Raw genomic sequence first — 885 nt, forward strand, 5'->3', positions numbered from 1 at the left:
GTGTGTGTGTGTGTGTGTGTGTGTGTGTGTGTGTGTGTGTGTGTGTGTGTGTGTGTGTGTGTGTGTGCGTGCGCACGCGGGCACAAACACAAGAACACAATAGCGTTATCTAATGAAGTGTTGATATAAAGACTTTAATTTTATTAATTTGATTAAGGTTAGACACAACAATACTTGCTATAGTGGGGGACAAACACATGTGCGACTGTTAGTTAATATTGTTTGATTGAAAGAACTGAAAAAGCAAATCCCAGAGACTCCCAAACAGGCTGTGCACAATCTCCTGTGACTGTGCTTTGTCATGAAGAGAGAGGAGTTGTCACATGCAAAGTTGGACGCTCCTGTTAGATATCAGAATTAAAAAAAAATAATTGAATAGGGAAAAAAGTTAAAAACAAAGCTTTTCTTTGTCTTTAATATTTTGATGCTAACCTCACTTTCTTTTTCCAACAGATGTGAATGTGGTCCTGTAAAAGCTGTGGTTCAACTGCATCAACAAGGGTCCATCTTCTAAAACACTACAGGTTAGCTCATGAAAATTTTGGCAGCAGACACCCATACCCATGTGTTTATTCTGATTGCCCTTGTGTATTTAAAACCTGGAATGCTCTTCATAGTCATTTAAGCAGGTCACATACTAATCAAAGTGTTGAAAGATGTGTTACTTCAGTAACATTTAACTGTCAGTTGTGTTCAAGCAATGGTTTAGCATCAGCAAAGGAGTATTTTTGTCACATAAATAATCACCTCAAGAGGCATGAAACTGTGAATTGTGTGTTTCAGGGCTGCTCTTTCCAAACCCATATCTTTGGTACTTTCAAGTCCCACAAAAATAGAAAACACACTCCATATTCTCTACTGAATTGAATTGAATTGAATTGAATT

The 885-nt window shown here is 37.5% G+C and overlaps 1 protein-coding gene across 1 annotated transcript in view; it reads left to right on the forward strand.

Annotated features, from left to right (window-relative positions):
- Positions 1 to 12: 12 nt before the first annotated feature.
- LOC106536690 (uncharacterized) overlaps positions 13 to 885 on the forward strand; it is a gene marked incomplete at its 3' end in the record, with an annotated part of 6570 nt that continues 5697 nt past the window's right edge. Inside the window, 1 exon segment of the mRNA XM_014034010.1 lies at positions 13 to 524.

This window comes from Austrofundulus limnaeus, unplaced genomic scaffold (assembly GCF_001266775.1).
Source record: "Austrofundulus limnaeus strain Quisiro unplaced genomic scaffold, Austrofundulus_limnaeus-1.0 Scaffold1935, whole genome shotgun sequence".
NCBI lineage: Eukaryota > Metazoa > Chordata > Actinopteri > Cyprinodontiformes > Rivulidae > Austrofundulus > Austrofundulus limnaeus.